The sequence below is a fragment of the Syngnathus scovelli genome, chromosome 21 (genome assembly GCF_024217435.2).
Source record: "Syngnathus scovelli strain Florida chromosome 21, RoL_Ssco_1.2, whole genome shotgun sequence".
Taxonomy (NCBI): Eukaryota; Metazoa; Chordata; class Actinopteri; order Syngnathiformes; family Syngnathidae; genus Syngnathus; species Syngnathus scovelli.
In genome coordinates, this window is record NC_090867.1 from 2,105,411 (window position 1) to 2,125,144 (window position 19,734).

General features: G+C 44.7%; 1 protein-coding gene across 9 annotated transcripts in view; it reads right to left on the bottom strand.

Annotated features, from left to right (window-relative positions):
• mix23 (mitochondrial matrix import factor 23) overlaps positions 1 to 19,734 on the bottom strand; it is a 61,272-nt gene that overhangs the window by 23,081 nt on the left and 18,457 nt on the right. The window lies entirely within an intron of this gene.

Sequence of the window (19,734 nt, forward strand, 5' to 3'; positions counted from 1 at the left end):
TTTAAAAGGTTAAAACTCTCCTTTGTCCCCGCTGCTCTAACGCGGCTCTCATGGGGAGACGAGCGTTAAATAAGCAGGAGTTCGGAAAATATTCGTCCGAGTGCTGACCACCTCTAAGAAATTAATTCTGAAGGCATCAATTTAATCTTTTCAGGACGCCAATCCCTCTAAAGCACAGGTGTCAAACTCAAGGCCCGGGGGCCAGATATGGCCCGCCACATCATTTTATGTAGCCCGCGAAGACAAATTGTGCATCAAATTCGTGTCATTACTAGAATTGCAAATTGTCTTCACTCTTAATCATGTCTTTTTTTTTTAAATATTTGACCAGTTTTTACTCGTCTGATTTGAAAACAAGTTATTTGTCAGTTTGTTTTGTAGCTTTTATTGTATATGAGGTGGGTTGACAGTCATAATGGCCCTCCGAAAGGAGCTATGACTACAGTGCAGCCCGCGAAAAAAATGAGTTTGGCACCCCTGCTCTAAAGTCAAGTGACATGCATGTAAAAGTAACTGTTGAGACATGGCGTCAGAATGACCGCACCCTTTCTACTCACGGCTATTCTCCTTTGATTTGGGGCTTTTGTTAAATCTCTGATAAATTTAGCTGTCCTTGTTAAAACCGCGGTGATTTGTTAATTTACACTAGCGCAGACTCGTGCTAGCTGAGCTTAAGATAACTATTTCGAACCAGATCTGACAATTCCCGGTGTTTAGGATTAAAGCTGTCTTCACTTTAAAAAGAACTGAACGGTTTCAAAGTATGACTATGAAAGAGAAACAAAATAGATTTAGAGCATAAAAGATCCAAATAATCATTATTCAAAATTAAATGATTATGAAGTAGAAATTTAATGAATAAGTGAGAAAAAGAATTGTAAGTCTCAATTGTTCGAACAAACAACAATAATTCCACTCAATAGAGCAAAAATTATTCAGTCTCGAAGTTCTCTCAATTGTAAAACTCAAAAAATAGCAAAAAGAGGAAAAATAGACAAAAAGTATAAAATGCTATTTGGTGGAATAAGTCAAGTGATCAATTCACTTTTGTTCCAAAAATCCGAATTCTGTTTGAGAATATAGGCTGGCCTAAAGGAGGGAGAGGACCAGGCCGTAAAAATGGTTTCTTCCTGCTGCATTGAAGGTTCCATCTCCTAGCCTATCTGCAAGCCTAAAATTTGACAAAGTCCAATTCGAAGACTCTAGAAATTCATTTTAGCGGATTTTGGTCTAATCTCAAAAAGAATGAAAAAGGTATCTTCGTCTGAAGGTGTTCTTTGTTCTGGGCAGCCTGACGCGAAAGAGTGCCCCCCTCGTTTGGAACGAACCTTTTATAGGCTGTATGTACGTCGTATGACAGTATTGTTCCATTAGGTCATATGTTGCCATCATATAACTCATAAGCTTCTAAAATGGACTGCAGGTGCATCCTGTCCGGCCTGAACCGGATGAGGTCAGATGTGCATGCGTCATCACAGTTTTGATTTCCATGCAGTATCCTGTATTTGATTTATGGTATTGGCGCGAATATAAGACAACCCTGATTATAAGACGACCCCCTCTTTTTCAAGACTCAATATTGAAAAAAAGACTTTTTGAACACCAAATTTGATTTTTATACAGAAAATAATTACAGTACATCTGAAACAAATGATTATAACAATATATTCGAGAGAAAAAGCATGTTATTTTGCGTCATTGAAATCATGCAAAAACTGTCTATCACATCTTAATATCTGAACATTTAAACTAAAGTGCAATTTGTAAATAAATGGCTTCTGGTTTTTGAAATGTAAATAAACCAATCTACTGCGATAAAACAACAAAATTGCAATAACTGCATTAACCATCGAAGTGAAGTCTAACTAACTGTCGTCTTGAAACAAATCTGAATAAGGAAAAACATTCCAATAAAATAATGCAAACTGGTTTAAATTTGAGAGTAGCTGAGATCTCTGTCTTTCTTCACTGCATCGCTGGTGAAGAAAGCTCAGCGCCGCTTGTACTTCCTGCGGAAACTCAGGCGAGCAAGTGCTCCTCCGGCCATCATGACCACATTCTACCGTGGCACCATTGAGAGCGTCCTCTCCAGTTGTATCGCTGTGTTGGGTGGTAGCTGCACTGAATACAAAATGAAGGCCCTGTAGCGCATAGTGAAAACAGCTGGTAAGATTATTGGTGCTTCACTCCCCTCCCTGAAGGACATTTACACCTCCCATCTCACCCACAAGGCGACCATGATTGTGTGTGATGTGAGTCACCCTGCTCACTCTTTGTTTGATCTTCTGCCCTCTGGGAAGAGGGACATGAGCCTGCGCTCCTGCACCACCAGACTCACCAACAGCTTCATACTCCAGGCTGTTAGGATCCTGAACTCTCTCCCCCCTCCACCCTCGGCTGCATAACGTCCTGTATTTTTGCGCTATATTCTGACTATCTGCTGTATGCACACTTGCTCCATTTTTGCACCTCTTATTTACTATGTTATTTGATTATTTATTTATTCATCGCTCTTATTTATTAATTGTTTGTGCCTTCTTGTTTTTACTTTTTGTGCTGTTTACTTGTATGTATATTGTGTACTATGTCTTGTCACCGTGGGATAGTGGGAAACGTAATTCCGATCTCTTTGTGTGTCTTGACATGTGAAGAAATTGACAATAAAGCAGAATTTGACTTTGAATTTTCTTCGTGACAGGGGTTCACTTTGGCCTGGGGAGTTAATTTTAGCATTTGCTTTGAAGATATCCGGCGTCATCTAGCGTTGTGAATGGGTATATTGTCTAGACCCCGAATGTAAGACAACCCCCACTTTTCCAGTCTTATTTCAATGTAAAAAACACCGTCTTATATTCGGGCCAATACGGTATAATAGACCGCTGCTGCATCTCCAACCTAGGCGCAGCGGTGACCTCTGGGTCAGGCTCATGAGTCACCTGCAGTCCTTCACCAAATAGTATCACTATTAACGTCACATCTTGCCTGGGCCTCAACCGGATGAGGTGACCTCCGGGTCAGACTCATGCGTGGAACCCAAGCCATCTGAGCGATGATGACTGTGTGCAGAGGGTAGCTGGTATTGTCCATAATGTCCCGCAGTTTGGTCAGTGTCTTTGTATATACCATTTGTATGACGTCATAATGGCGCCGCGGATGGCTGCCACGGTGAATCGCCCTCTGCTACTTTGTCTCATTTTCTGTGTTTTCTGTGTCCTCTGCTGTCCATCCCGGATCACTGCTACCAGAGAATCCGGGATGTTAAACATCGGACAGTCTTCTCCTGGTATTTTCTCTCCAGTTCTCGCTGATCCATACTGTTTGACGGAGATTTTAGCCGGAGCGGCGGTGCTATACAAGCTAGCACACCGAAGACGACGTGGCAAATGCGCCGGAGCCCTCGTAAAGCTGAGGCAGAGAGGGTTCCGTTCTGCCCTACCATCAATTCATCCAGCGAATGTCCACTCCCTGGCAAACAAGATGGGCGAACTGCTGCTTCTCACTTCAAGGAACACGGACTTCAGCAGATCCGCCGCGCTGTGCTTTGTTGAAACGTGGCTTGATGGACGCACCTCCCACCACGCCGTGGAGCTAGCTGGGTTTCGGCTAATTCGTGCAGACCACAGCGTGGAGCTCACCGGAAAATCAAAGGGAGGTGGTCTATGTTTCTATATTAATGATCGTTGGTGTACTGATGTCACGGTGTTGAAAGAGTCTTGCAGCCCTCTCCTAGAAACACTTTTCATAAACTGCCGGCCGTTCTATTCACCACGGGAGTTCTCCTCGATCGTCATGGCGGTTGTTTACATTCCACCACACGCACGTGCGAGTGAAGCCACGCAGATGCTGGCTGACTAGGTGACAGACATGGAAAAACTTCTACCAAATTCACTAATCATTGTTCTGGGTGATTTTAACAGGGCGAACCTTGCACACGAACTCCCCAAATACAGACAGCACATAACGTGTCCCACCAGAGGGGCACAGACACTGCACCACTGCTACACCGTAATAAAGGATGCATACCACTCTGTGGCTCGTGCAGGTTTAGGACTCTCGGACCACTGTCTAGTTCATCTGATCCCGGCCTACAGGCAGAAATTAAAAACTTCTAAGCCTGTGGTGACGACTGTGAGCAAGTGGACAGTGGAGTCAAAGCAGGACCTCCAAGCCTGCTTTGACTGCACCGATTGGGGAGTTTTTGAAGCTGCAACTTCTGACCTGCATGAACTCACTGACACGGTCACATCATACATCAGTTTTTGTGAGGATCTGTGTGTGCAGACTAAGACCTTCTGCACGTACAACAATGACAAACATTGGTTTAGACCAGGTATGGGCAAACTACGGCCCGCGGGCCACATCAGGCCCACGGGACCGTTTAATCCGGCCCGTCAACCCTAAATAAATTGTATTATTAAACTTTTTTTTTTTCCGGTAATTTTGCCTGCAATGACTGCGTTTCCCCAGTAGATGGGGAACCACTCGCCTGCGCATTTACTACCGGAAGCCGTGTCAGAAAGCTCGGTGCACACTCACAAGTGCGTGTACGTACTCAGTAGTACGGAAATGCCGCACTCGCGCTCTATTTGTATCAGTGCCGAATTTAGAGCGTGGGCTGTGACGACAGCATTCTTGTAATTTGCGCGCCGAGCTTTCGGATACAGTTTTACGCTAAAGCCACCCACAAACCTTCCCCTGGAATCCTTCCATTAAAATGAGTCGCCCAAGGAAAAGCAAGGTGGACACTGAGTGCCGAGTGTTTAAAAAGTGGCCAATTTGGCTCAATGTACGCGACGTGACGTTCAGCCACATGAACATCAACATCAACCCGTCACAGATCTAGGTAAACGGACCAAAGTCAAAGTCAAAGTCAGCTTTATTGTCAATTTCTCCACATGCCAAAGACACACAAAGAAACCGAAATTTCGTTCCCCCCTATCCCACGGTGACAAGACATGGCTCACAACAGACAAACAAGTAAACAAGTATAACAAAAGCGTGCTGAATAAATAATGAATAAATAACAAAACAATAAATAAATTATTAATGCTTATTAAGCAGAGCAGAAAAAAAAAGGAGCAAGTGCGCGTACAGCAGACATTCCCGAAAATAGCGCAACAGTGCCGCACGCTACGCAGAAGGGGGTAGCGAGTTCAGGGCCCTAACAGCCTGGAGAAAGAAGCTGTTGGCGACACCTCGGATCTCTCCTAAGAATTGCCACAACAAATTTTACTCCAGACTATGACACACTAGCAAAAAAAGGGAGACCAACAACACTGTTCCCACTGAAAATGAAGGGGAGGCTTTCAAGTTTGTTGTAAAAAAATGCATTTTGAATATGATCTGTACAAATAGCAGGGATTGAAACTAGCGACCATTCTCATTTTCAAACAATGCAGGACCCTCAAGGACATTGATGCACCACCTGTTTGTGACTAATCTTAACCTGTAAAGTTCTTAAGGCTTACTTTAAGGAAGTGTTTCCCGTTTCCTCACCTCTGTTACCAGGGGTTTGTGAGTTAAAACTCTGCTCTGATTTTCAGATACCCCTCACCCTGTTGCCGTTTTGATTACTTTATTTGGATGTATGCTTTCACCGATTCTTCAAGATGATATACTTGGTCAGAATGTTTGCCGTTTGATGTGATCTCATAAGATAAACATCTTTCATTAATCTGACCTGCAGGCACTGAAGTGATGGAGACTGTTATTCATAATAACAGTGTCGTATTTTATGAGAATCACTGATAGCAGTTTTTTAGGGATTTTTTTTTTTAATGCTGTTAATAAATGCATTTGTTCTCAAAAAACTTTTTTGGAATATCCACGCTTTACTACCTACTAAAGGCCAAAACCTTTTATGCAATGACCTTTACAGGTCGTTAATATTACTTCACACAAACACTACATCCATCTGCTCCTGGTTCGGCCCCCCGGTCAAAATTTAGAACCCAATTCGGCCCGCAAGTCAAAAAGTTTGCCCACCCCTGGTTTAGACCGAACCTCAGGAGGCTGCGCAAAGTCAAGGAGGAGGGCTACAGGAGTGGCGACTGGGACCTGTTCAAGCAGACCAGAAACACACTGAACCGAGAGGTCAGGAAAGCCAAGTGGTGTTACGGGAAGAGCCTGGAGAGACACCTCTCTGCCGATCCTGATCCCTCAACAGTTTGGAAAGGTCTGCAGAGCATCACGGGCTTCTTCTCTCTTTACACTAATGTTGGAATAATTTTAAGTGAAGCTTTGGCCTGCCAGACCTGGAGGCCTCGCCTTTACGAGTTTATCTTTCCTTTTATCTAGGTTCTTCCTTTTATGTGATAGGGATGTCTTTTGATCCCTGTCAGCCATTTGTATCCTTCCTGTCCTTATGTTGTCTGTGTGTTTTGGTTCCCGTAAGAGTCCTTCACTAACAATGAGCAGTGCTTATTTGCATAGGTGAAATGTTCTTTGTTTGATTCACAGGAACTTCATTCCTTCTATTTAGATATAGGTTTGGTTCATAGATTGTAGTTTATCAGACCTGTTTTTCTTTGTTAAGGGATACATACAGTTAGAAGTAGTTGCATAAAAGTTATCCCATATTTACTCAATGTTTGTTTAAGGAACTGCATACCGGTTACCTCACGTTTGCTTAATGTGTGTTGAAATGTTTAGGACAAGTTACTTATTACTATTGTGTGTTAATTACCAAGTAGATAAAGTTAGCAAAGGTCTAGTTGCATTTGTTCCACAGCAGGACAGCAAAGCGGCAATCAACGTGCGTCAGGACATTTGTTGACCTCGAGGACAAATCAGCCAACTGTGAAGGAAGACAGCTGCGGACGGCCTCTGGGGGGGGTCAAGAGCCAACAGCGAAGTGCTAATTCACACCACACTACATTCTTTTTCTAATCAGCGTTGCTACAGACACAATCCCCCTTCCCTTTAGTGTAGCAACGCCTCTGTAACCAGGGCAACCATAACATTAAAAAGAGGGGCACGTGGAGTAAGGACTCAGAACTGATGGAGGTTGTAACTGAGATTGCTTGCTCTATCGTTCTCCTCGCGAGTAAACCTGTTCTGGTTGTCTTCTCCTCTTCATTCCAGCGAGTGATTTAATGTCTAATCGTATTTAGACCCAACATTTAATTGGTCCTTCGAGCCGGATGCCAACACACCTGAGGATTCCAGCGGACGGCAGCAGAGATCCAGAAAGACCGCGCGCGGCAGGACCTTCCTAGGTGGGGTCCTAGAATCCTTTTCAAAGGCTGGCTGTCTGCTCGTCAGCTGGGATCTAAGGGTTGAAGGCAGTCCGAGGTGCAGAAGTGAAGAGAACCAGAGGGTGAGTTTGTTTTTTTTATATAAAAGGAATGAGCGGCCGAGGGCTCGGTGCCCTATAAAAGTCCTAGGACAGAACGGAAAGGTTCGTTCTAAAGGTACCAAAACGGAAAGGTCCGTTTAAATAAAAGTTACACAACGCCAGTGTAACAAACCGGTTAAAGGACAGAGGTGTCTGACGGAGAGGCCCGTCAAAAAAAAAAAGGTCAGCGGAAGTCCACGTGATGCCGAAAATTCCGTAATACTGAGTGATTGGGAGTGTGAATGGGAATACGTATCACTAGATACAGTATTCCATATTAAAGCAGTGGGGAACACATAACGTGGTTCTGTGGACGCAATAGGCAAGGATTCTCCACCAGAACGCTGGTAGAAGTGAGAATCACCACAGGATCTTTTCGTTATCCCACTGGAAACACCCGACTTTAGAAACCCCTATGGTTTTACAGTTGGGACCAAATTGATTAAAATGGGGAACGGGAAGAGTAAAAATAATATCCGAGATAATCTTAAATGTAAAGATTGGAAAATAATTGAAAGGCAGGATCCCGACCGATTTAAAAACCTCGATAAATGGGTTAAGAAATATAAATTTGAGGGACAACTAAAAACAACCAAATTGATAGAACTTAGAGGCGCCATGAAAGAGAGAACAAAGAGAGACCCTAGAAAGATGAAAAAAGAAGGAGATGAGGATGTGGTGTTTTGGCTCAAAGTAGCAGGAGAGAGAGAGAGGGGAGAAAAAGAGAAAGTGGAAAAGGCACTGTATTGTAGGAAGGAAGATGATGAGACTGGGCCTAATAGTAGGCAGGCAAGAGATAATCAAAATTTACAGCAAGCTAGAGAAGAAGGGGGAGGTGTAGAGGAAGTAGAGAAGCGCGTAGGGAAAGCACATGCTACAACTTCAAAACAAGGTCATAGAGAAGTTGTATCCACAAATACCCGACACTGGTGCACAAGAGGGGTCAACCCCCCTTATGGGTTAACAGACAGAGCCACCAGACAGAAAAACCCAATAGAAATGGATTGGTCAAAGGAAATGGGAGCAAACTATACATTAATCCCTAGAACCAAACCTGGGCCTTCAGCCCCAGTTGCTGAAGAGGCAACTGTTGAAAATTCAGAATTAACTCCAGATATGCCACTGTATCCAATGATACAAGTGGCCAACCCAAATTATGACCCAAGAAATGAACAAGTACACCCCAGGGTGGTAATGGTTTACAGAACATGGACAATGGATGATGTAAGGAAAGCATTAGAAGGGGTAGTTTCTTATAGGGAGGATGTGGAACAGTTCTGTACAGGAATGGAAGACTTGAGGAGATCTTATAGTTTGAATGGGACTGAAGTCCAACAAGTCTGGATGACTGCTTTGGGCCCAGAGTGGCATTTGGTCAGAGGAGAGTGGGCACCCATAAATGCTCGGGGTCAACCCTTACCCTATAATAGCCCAGAATTAATTAATCAAATGGAAGGGCTGATTAACCGGGTACGCAACAGATATAGAATGAGAGCAAATTATACAGAGATAGGGAGAACAAAACAAAATGATAATGAAGCCTTTGACGAGTATCGAGTGCACATGACAAAAGTGTTTAAAACACACAGTGGGCTGGTGGAAGATATTGCGCCTCAAGGTGCTTATCAACAGCAATTAAAAAATGCCATCCACGCAGGGTCCAGGCCAGCAATACAAGGCTGGGTGATCAAACATTATATAGGCATGAACACCGGAACTTTGGAGGAATACATAAATCACGCCCTCCATGCAGAAAAAGTAGTCAAAGAAAAACAGAAACAAGTGAAAGCGACAAAAGACATTTTTTTGGTAGATGAGGACAGTGACACTTTCTACCAAGATACAGGCAGAAGGTGGAAAGGTCAGAGGGGGCGAGGAGCCACTAATAGAGGAGGCTCCAAGGGCCACGGGAGAGGATTTGTACCTTATAGTGAACGTGAATGTTGGAATTGTGGAGAAAAGGGCCACATGGCACACAATTGTCCATATAAACAAAACAATAATGACTAGTACAAGATCAAAATAAATCAGATTCTCATGTAATAAAGTGGGGACCTGGCAGCCAAAATTAAAGAGAAATTAGCTTAAATATACAGGAGATATTTGTGTTAAAAGGATAAAATAAGATAAAGAAACACTGAAGTTAAAATTTGCAAAATAAATGGAACTGAATTACAAATAGCTCCTGAAACTAAAATGGAGAATAAATCTGACATGTAAGATGAGCAAAAAGGGTGTTCTTAGTACGCTCTATGTGGTCTTATATGTTGTGCGTCAACCTCTTGTGCTGTTGTTTGTGTGTGCGTGCGCGCAGAGGATCCTCATGAATGTTGTGTATATGTGTGAGCGTGTGAGTGAGATGTGTGTCCTATGAAAGAAATAAAAAATAGGAATGTTCAGGAGGCTGTTGAGCAATAATAGGGTAATTGAGAAGTGGGTGATGGTGTGCTTAAGTTGGTTGGAGAACCTAAGATGAGCAGTGTGTGGCAGTAGAGAAAATAAGACGTGTGTGGCAGAAGGTGACGAGAACGGTGGCTTGATAGGAAGCGTGCCTGCGCTCGCGCGTAGTCGCGGGTCGGGGCTGTGCGCGTAGGCCTGTGCTATGCTCGTGTGGGCGGTGGGCCGGCATCATGATTGTTGCAGGAAATGGCCAGCCTGTGACCAATCAACATTGATGCCGCGTCCCCCCCTCGCACGGGGGGTGCTATGGCTCTGGGCGAGGCAGGGAAAGTGTGAGTTTCTCAGAGAATGTTTGAAGCAGGGTGATGCTTAAGGAAGATGTGACATTAGCATGAAGGATAAAAGGCACTGATGAAAAAAAATATATATATAATATATATATAACCAAAACGTCAAAATAGAGGATGACGTTTGCGCAGCGTTGTTTGTTGGTATTGTTGGTGATCTGTGTCTCTGCTGTTTTTTGTGTTGTCTGTGTGCTGTCAGCGTTATGTGTTAAAAGGATGAAATTGGCTAATATACGTAGGTGCACAAAATAATTTATTAGACTGTAGTCTATCTGATTTGCACCGCAAAACAAAATCAATTTTGAAAAAATAGGAAGTAAGGAAAAGCAAGCAATTTGTTTATGGGCAGAAACTGGTCCACACTGCATTAATGCCTAGCCTTGATGAAACAAAATTTGAGAGATGGAAAGAACTTGCTTTCTGGAATTGGATGAAGAAAAATTATGTAATAACGACATTTTAAAGCTAAATTTAAAATTTGAGAATAAGAGAGCGATTGAGCTAGTTAAAGTTAAGAAACAACAACAATTAACTATTATATTAATTCACTGGCAGTTATTTTGTTGATTTTTTTCCGATTGGTGGATTGGTTTGTCACTTTAAGAAAGAAAAACTTCCGATGCAAATGGGCAGCAATATTATGTGCTCGTACAAATGAACCGATACATATGGGCAGCAATATTGAGCCATGAAGTTGTCACGTGATGTTGACTTGACACATGGCTCAACAGGGGGGATGAAAGGGCAGTTCAGTCGGCTTTATACAACATATGGATTTGATTCATATACAAAACATTTATTAAAAAAAAAAAATTGTAGAGCTTGTTTACCATGTGCTAAACTCAATCCATAGGGTTATAATGTCTGGTCATAATAGATGCATTCTCAAAATGGATTGAATTGGCTTCAAAGTAAACACTGAATGCCTTAACAGTGGCAAAAATGTTATGTAACGAAATAATACTTTGGCAACAACAGCTGTAGAAGTTAAAGAATGAAATTAATATCTCTAAAATGAATGTTTGATAATTCGTTTCAGGTAACTACCTATAAGAGTAACTGGTAAAAGAAACGATTGATTGCTAATGGAAAAACAAGCTGCAAACCAGAGAGAAAAAAAAAAAAAGAAGAAAAAAATGAATATGTCATGTGTATGGGTTTGCGACCGATTCTTTATGTTGTACCATTACCATTGACCAAAGATTGTGTGAAATCTGTCACGTCTACTGATTGTGAAATGTACAACAGAGCGTTCTATATAATATCCGTTGAGGAAAAGAAAAGAAACCACTGCTTCTAGAGAATGTAGTAAAGCAAAATTGTATATGTATCGACACGCCAAGATCTGGGGAAAAGCTGGTAAAAACCAAAATGTCTTTAAATTTGAGAGGCGACGATGATCTGACTTTAATTGATGCAATTAGAGTCCCCAGAGGAGTTCCTGATTAATAAGAATTAATTGACCAAATTGTAGCAAGATGGGAGTCTTCCATTTGTTGGTGGTGTACGATAAACAAAAACGTAGACAGGATAAATTACATCCATTACAACGTGAAAAAATTGGGCAATTGGACACAAGCGGGGCTTGAGGCAGTGCATGAACAGCTAGCCACGACTTCCCTAATGGCCTTCCAGAATCGCATTGCTCTTGATATGTTGTTGTCTGAGAAAGGAGGGGTCTGTGCAATGTTCGGAGAACAGTGCTGTACCTTTATCCCCAACAACACCGCCCCTGATGGGAGCCTGACAAAGGCCATTGAAGGCCTGCGATCCCTCAACACGAGGATGAAAGAGCACTCTGGCGTGGACACATCAATGTGGGACAACTGGATGCATGCCTTTGGGAAGTATAAAGCGCTTGTGTCCTCAATTATAATATCAGTTGCAGTATTTACTGCTATACTCACCTTATGTGGATGTTGTTGTATTCCATGTCTGCGTGCTCTGTTTAATCGTCTCATCACTACAGCAATATCGCCCATGGAAGACAAGATGGTCCGGGTATGCCTAATGTCTGAACGCCAACATGTTGATAACGATGAAGATGAAATTTTTGCACTTGAGTTTACAGACTTTTTCCCAGATCTGGGTGTTTCCGAATGATGATGATGCAACAACTAACCTTTTGGGTGTAAACATATTTGTGCTCATACCTGTAATCCGACAACTGAAAATCGAGTGAAGTGGGTGTTTTTGGTGATGTAAAAATTGAGCAAATATGTGATAAACAGGGGGAAATGTTGGAATAATTTTAAGTGAAGCTTTGGCCTGCCAGACCTGGAGGCCTCGCCTTTACGAGTTTATCTTTCCTTTTATCTAGGTTCTTCCTTTTATGTGATAGGGATGTCTTTTGATCCCTGTCAGCCATTTGTATCCTTCCTGTCCTTATGTTGTCTGTGTGTTTTGGTTCCCGTAAGAGTCCTTCACTAACAACGAGCAGGGCTTATTTGCATAGGTGAAATGTTCTTTGTTTGATTCACAGGAACTTCATTCCTTCTATTTAGATATAGGTTTGGTTCATAGATTGTAGTTTATCAGACCTGTTTTTCTTTGTTAAGGGATACATACAGTTAGAAGTAGTTGCATAAAAGTTATCCCATATTTACTCAATGTTTGTTTAAGGAACTGCATACCGGTTACCTCACGTTTGCTTAATGTGTGTTGAAATGTTTAGGACAAGTTACTTATTACTATTGTGTGTTAATTACCAAGTAGATAAAGTTAGCAAAGGTCTAGTTGCATTTGTTCCACAGCAAAGCGGCAATCAACGTGCGTCAGGACATTTGTTGACCTCGAGGACAAATCAGCCAACTGTGAAGGAAGACAGCTGCGGACGGCCTCTGCGGGGGGTCAAGAGCCAACAGCGAAGTGCTAATTCACACCACACTACATTCTTTTTCTAATCAGCGTTGCTACAGACACAATCCCCCTTCCCTTTAGTGTAGCAACGCCTCTGTAACCAGGGCAACCATAACATTAAAAAGAGGGGCACGTGGAGTAAGGACTCAGAACTGATGGAGGTTGTAACTGAGATTGCTTGCTCTATCGTTCTCCTCGCGAGTAAACCTGTTCTGGTTGTCTTCTCCTCTTCATTCCAGCGAGTGATTTAATGTCTAATCGTATTTAGACCCAACAACTAACGATTACGCCTCAGGTGACTCTCCTGTGAAGCTCCTGAAGTATGCAGACGACACCACTCTCATTGGACTGATTCGGAACAGTGACGAGACTGTGTACAGACAGGAGGTGGAGCGGCTGGTCCACTGGTGCAGCCAAAACCACCTGGAGCAGAACCCGCTCAAGACCGTGGAGTTGACAGTGGACTTTAGGCGAGACCCTTCACCAATTTCACCCCTCACTATCTGCAGTAATACTATTCTCTCCACAGACACCTTCAAGTTCCTGGGAACCACAATCTCTCGGGACCTGAAATGGACCAGCCACATAGACTCTGTCCGGAAGAAGGCCCCGCAGCGGCTGTACTTTCTGAGACAGCTCAGGAATTTCAACCTGCAGCGGGAGCTCCTTAAGACCTTCTTCTATACTGCCATCATCCAGTCTATCATCTGCACCTGGTTTGGATCGGCCTCCAAACAAGACAAGCACAAGACTGCAACGGACAATCAGGACTGCAGAAAAGATACTTGGAATCAACCTCCCATCTATCCAGGACTTGTACCTGTTAAGGACCAGTAAACGTGCAAGTAACATCTCTACAGACCCTTCTCACCGAGGTTGCAGTCTGTTCAAACCACTCCCCTCCGGACGGCGTTATACAGGACTGTCTCAGAAAATTAGAATATTGTGATAAAGTTCTTTATTTTCTGTAATGTAATTAAAAAAACAAAAATGTCATACATTGTGGATTCATTAAACATCAACTGAAATATCGCAAGCCTTTTATTATTTTAATATTGCTGATTATGGCATACAGCTTTATAAAAGTCAAATATCATATCTCGAAATATTAGAATATCATGAAAAAGTATACTAGTAGGGTATTCAACTAATCACTTGAATCGTCTAATTAACTCGAAACACCTGAAAGGGTTTCCTGAGCCTTGAAAAACACTCAGCTTGGTTCAGTAAACTAAATCACAAGCATGGGGAAGACTGCTGATCTGACTGCTGTCCAGAGGACCATCATTGACACCCTCCATCAGGAGGGTAAGACACAAAGACATTTTTCAAAGAGCAAGCTGTTCACAGAGTGCAGTTTCAAAGCACATCCACAAAAAGTCTGTTGGAAGGGGGAAATGTGGCAGAAAACCCTGCACAACCAAGAGACATGACTGCAGCATTGTGAAGAAGAGTCGCTTCCAGAATTTGGGGAAGCTTCAAAGACAGTGGACTGAAGCTGGAGTCCAGGTATCAAAAGCCACTGTTCACAGACGTGTCCGGGAAATGGGCTGCAATAGCCGTTTTCCCATGGTCAAGCCACTTCTGAACTCAAGACAACGGAAGAAGTGTCTTACTTGGGCTATGGAAAAGAAGCACTGGACAGTTGCAGAGTGGTCCAAAGTCCTCTTTTCAGACGAAAGTAAATTTTGTATTTCATTTGGAAGCCAAGGTGCCAGAGTCTGGAGAAAGGCTGGAGAGGAGCAAATTCCAAGTTGCTTGAAATCCAATGTGAAGTTCCCACAGTCAGCGATGGTTTGGGGAGCCATGTCAGCTGCTGGTGTTGGTCCACTGTGTTTCATCAAGTCCAGAGTAAATGGAGATTTTAGAGCACTACATGCTTCCGTCTGCTGAAGAGCTCTATGGAGATGATTTACATTTTCCAGCATGATCTGGCACCTGCCCACAGTGCCAAAACCACCAGTAAATGGTGTACTGATCATGGCATTACTGTCCTCTATTGGCCTGCCAATTCTCCTGACCTGAACCCCATAGAGAATTTGTGGGGTATTGTGAAGAAGAAGCTGAAAGACACCAGACCCATCAATGCAAATGAGCTAAAGGCCGCTATTGAAGCATCCTGGGCATCCATAACACCTCAGTAATGCCACAGGCTGATTGCCTCCATGCCACGCTGCAATGATGCAGTAATCCGTGCAAAAGGATTCCCAACCAAGTACTGAGTGCATTAATGCAGGGGTCCCCAACCACGGGGCTGCGGACCGGTACCGGTCCGTGGGTCACTTGGTACCGGGCTGCCTAGCCGCACAGGATTTTATTTTTATTTTTTTTTTAATCGACAATCAATTCAGTTCAAGACGCTCGTCCCGGTCACGTGACAAGTTTCCCCAGTCGAGACTGCAAAGCTAGCAAAACTGAGTAAGAATATATTTTGAAAAATATAATTGTCTCGGTCACATGACATGACACGTCAGTCGAGCCCACGAAGAAAGCAAAAATTAGCAAGAAACAGAGATGTTTGGAAGGCTTCTTCGGAAAGGGAAAAAACCCCAATGAGGAGACGGAAGAAGAGGCTACGACTTCTAAGATAAGGAAAGCTGCATTTAAAAGAACATTTCTGGAGTCCTACTTAAAATATGGAAGCCAAGCCCACTCAGGCTAGCTAACGACAGGCTAGCTAACGAAGCAATGAAAGTGCCTCGTTAGCAAAACTGCTTCGGCACATGGAGACCAAGCATCCTGCATTAAAAGACAAACCTTAACCACTTTGGGTGTCATTGTCTCCGCTTACGCCTAGATGAGAGAAACAAGCTCAGTGCACCCACTAATTCAATGTAATAGTGAGTTTTATTTTTATGTCGTTTGTACTTGTTTTTATGCCAGTCGTATCATTTTATTTCATCGTATTTATATATTTATTATGAATGTATTATTTATTTATATAAATGTATTATTTATTTATACACTGCTCAAAAAAATTAAAGGAACAGTTTTTTATCAGGGTATGTCATGAATTCAATTAGACTTTTCTGATAAGGTTTTGGTCAGGTAGAGGGGGTTGTTAATCAGTTTCAGCTGCATTGGTGTTGATGGAATTAACAACAGGTGCACTAGAGGGGCAACAACGAGATGGTCCCCAAAACAGGACTGATTTTGCAGGTGGAGGCCATTTCAAGTTCCTCCCTCTTGATCTTTTTTAACTGTTTTTCCACTAGTGTTGGCTTTAGCTAGAGTCATTATCACGACTGGGAGCATGAGGTGATTTCTTAACCCTCCTGAAGTTGCGCAGATTGTCTAACTCCTCCAGGATGGCACATCCATGCGTGCTGTTGCAAGAAGATTTGATGTGTCTCCCAGTACAATCTCCAGAGCATGGAGGAAATTCCAGGAGACAGGCAGTTACTCTAGGAGAGCTGGACAGGGCCGTAGAGGGTCCTCATTCCATCAGCAGGACCGATATCTGCTGCTTTGTGCAAGGAGGAACAGGTTGAGCACTGCCCGAGCCCTACAAAATGACCTCCAGCAGGTTACTGGTGTGAATGTTCTGCCCAAACAGTCAGAAACAGACGTCACGAGGGTGGCCTCAGGGCTCGACGTCCTGTCGTGTTTCCTGTGCTCATTGCTCAGCACCGTGGAGCTCGATTGGCATTTGCCGTAGAACACCAGAATTAGCAAGTCCGCCACTGGTACCCTGTGCTTTTCACAGATGAGAGCAGGTTTACCCTGAGCACCTGTGATAGACATGAAAGGGTCTGGAGAAGCAAAGGAGAACGCTATGCTGCCTGCAACATCATTCAGCATGACCGGTTTGGTGGTGGGTCAGTGATGGTCTGGGGAGGCATTTTCATGGAGGGTCGAACAGACCTCTACAGGCTAGAGAACGGCAGTCTGACTGCCATTAGGTGTCGGGATGAAATCCTTGCACCCATGGTCAGACCCTACGCTGGTGCAGTAGTTCCTGGGTTCCTCCTGATCCACATCAATGTCCGGCCTATTGGCAAGAGTATGCAGACAATATCTGGAGGATGAAGGAATTGACACAATTGAATGGCCCTCACGATCACCTGATCTAAACCCGATAGAACACCTCTGGAACGTAATGTTCTGGTCCATCATATGCCACCAGGTTGCTCCTCAGACTTTACAGGAGCTCACTGATGCCCTTAAGACAGATCTGGGAGGACATCTCACAAGACACCATCCGTCGTCTCATTAGGAGCATGCCGCGACGTTGTCAAGCATGCATACAAGCTCATGGGGGCCACACAAGATATTGAAAATAATTTTGAGTTGCAGAAATTGAATTTAGGCAAAAAGGACGAGCCTGCCATATCATTTTTTCACTTTGATTTTTGGGGTGTCTGTATACTGAGCCCTCTGTAGGCTGAAAACTTTTATTTCCATTAAAAGATGTGACATCCTTTTGTTCCTGAGACATTAAACTGTCCATATCAGTGTAGATATGTCCCCCCAAAAAATTCACCATTGAAATCTGATGTGTTTTCAAAGTGTTCCTTTAATTTTTTTGAGCAGTCTATAAAGGCCGGTACGCGGAAATATTTCTGACACGTTAACCGGTCCGTGGCGCAAAAGAGGTTGGGGACCACTGCATTAATGAACATTTTCAAATGTTTGATTTTGTTTTGCTGCTATAAATCTTTTTTTTTTTACTTGGTCTGAGGAAATATTCTAATATTTTGATATAGGATTTTGGAGTTTTCTTAAGCTGTAAGCCATAATCATCCATCCATCCATCCATCCATCCATCCATCCATCCATCTTCTTCCGTCGGGTCGCGGGGGCAGCAGCTTTAGGAGGGACTCCCAGACTTCCCTCTCCCCAGCCACTTCATCCAGCTCATCCCGGGGGATCCCAAGGCGTTCCCAGGCCAGCTGAGAGACATAGTCTCTCCAGCGCGTCCTGGGTCGTCCCCGGGGTCTCCTACCGGTGGGACATGCCCGGAACACCTCCCCAGGGAGGCGTCCAGGAGGCATCCTGATAAGATGCCCGAGCCACCTCATCTGGCTCCTCTCAACGTGGAGGAGTAGCGACTCTACTCCGAGTCTCTCCCGGATGACCGAGCTTCTCACCCTATCTCTAAGGGAGAGCCCGGACATCCTGCGGAGAAAACTCATTTCGGCCGCTTGTATCCGAGATCTCGTTCTTTCGGTCACGACCCATAGCTCGTGACCATAGGTGAGGGTAGGAGCGTAAATCGACCGGTAAATTGAGAGCTTTGCCTTTTGGCTCAGCTCTCTCTTCACCACAACGGACCGGTACAGGGTCCGCATTACTGCTGACGCTGCACCGATCCGCCTGTCGATCTCACGCTCCATCCTCCCCTCACTCGTGAACAAGACTCCAAGATACGTGAACTCCTCCACTTGGGGCAGGATCTCATCCCCGATCCGGAGAGGGCATTCCACCCTTTTCCGATCGAGGACCATGGACTCGGATTTGGAGGTGCTGACCCTCATCCCGACGGCTTCACACTCGGCTGCGAACCGTTCCAGCGAGAGATGTAGATCACGGCCTGAAGAAGCCAACAGCACCACGTCATCTGCAAAAAGCAGAGACGCGATGCTGAGGTCCCCAAACCGGACCCCCTCAACGCCTCGGCTGCGCCTAGAAATTCTGTCCATAAAAATTATGAACAGAATCGGTGACAAAGGGCAGCCTTGGCGGAGTCCAACCCTCACTGGGAACGAATCCGACTTACTGCCGGAAATGCGGACCAGACTCTGGCATCGGTGATACAGGGACCGAACCGCCCTTATCAGTTGGCTCGGCACCCCGTACTCCCGAAGCACCCTCCACAGAACCTCCCGAGGGACACGGTCGAACGCCTTCTCCATGTCCACAAAACACATGTGGACTGGTTGGGCGACCTCCCATGCACCCTCGAGGATCCTGCCGAGGGTGTAGAGCTGGTCCACTGTTCCACGGCCAGGACGAAAGCCACACTGCTCCTCCTGAATCCGAGGTTCGACCTCCCGACGGACCCTCCTCTCCAGCACCCCTGAATAGACCTTACCAGGGAGGCTGAGGAGTGTGATTCCCCTGTAATTGGAACACACCCTCCGGTCCCCCTTCTTAAAGAGGGGAACCACCACCCCAGTCTGCCAATCCAGAGGCACTGTCCCCGATGTCCACGCAACGTTGTAGAGGCGTGTCAGCCATGACAGCCCCACAACATCCAGAGCCTTTAAGAACTCCGGGCGGATCTCATCCACCCCCGGGGCCTTTCCACCGAGGAGTTTTTTAACTACGTCAGTGACTTCGACCCCAGAGATTGGAGAATCCGCCTCAGAGTCTCCAGGCCCTGCTTCCTCAATGGAAGGCGTGTAGGTGGAATTGAGGAGGTCTTCGAAGTATTCTTCCCACCGACTCACGACGTCCCGAGTCGAGGTCAGCAGCACGCCATCCCCACTGTAAACAGTGTTGACGTTGCACTGCTTTCCCCTCCTGAGACGCCGGATGGTGGACCAGAATTTCCTCGAAGCCGTCCGAAAGTCATTCTCCATGGCCTCACCGAACTCCTCCCACGCCCGGGTTTTTGCCTCAGCAACCGCCGAAGCCGCGTTCCGCTTGGCCATTCGGTACCTGTCAGCTACCTCCGGAGTCCTGCAGGCCAAAACGGCCCAATAGGACTCCTTCTTCAGCTTGACGGCATCCCTTACCGCCGGTGTCCACCAGCGGGTTCGGGGATTGCCGCCACGACAGGCACCAACGACCTTACGGCCACAGCTCCGGTCGGCCGCCTCAACAATGGAGGCGCGGAACATGGTCCAC